Raw genomic sequence first — 601 nt, 5'->3', positions numbered from 1 at the left:
GATATATATATATATATATATATATATATATATATATATATATATATATATATATATATATATACAGAGATAGATAGATAGATAGATAGATAGATACAAACACACACTTATATATGTATACATACACAAATGTATGTATATATACACATGTGTATGTGCGCACACACACACACACACACACACAGTGAGAGAGAGAGTGGGAAAGCATGAGGTACATAATTGAAGACTATATACCATTATAATCCACGTAATTACCACTCGAAATGATCGATGCAACATGTAACCAGATGTCCAAACTTCTAGCGAATGAAACTCATTGTACTTAACATCACTGCACTCAAGGTATTTACCCAATTACTCAACAGGCAGTGGCGGTAATTTCACTCACCAAGTCTTCTGTACACAGCACACTAGCTGGCTTTAAAAGTATTTCGGTAATTCGTGCGGAGTGTCCTCAGGCGGATTCAATTCGAAATCAATTATCCTTTTTGATGTGTGATATTCAATATAGAAACCTGGATGTGAATACGTTAAATGTGCGTGATGTAATCTATATAAGAGAAAAATCAAATATCGAAGAATTGTTGCCACGATATGCGTG

This window comes from Penaeus vannamei, chromosome 10 (assembly GCF_042767895.1).
Source record: "Penaeus vannamei isolate JL-2024 chromosome 10, ASM4276789v1, whole genome shotgun sequence".
NCBI lineage: Eukaryota > Metazoa > Arthropoda > Malacostraca > Decapoda > Penaeidae > Penaeus > Penaeus vannamei.
The sequence above is the reverse complement of the archived record's forward strand: the minus strand, read 5'-3'. Positions refer to the sequence as shown.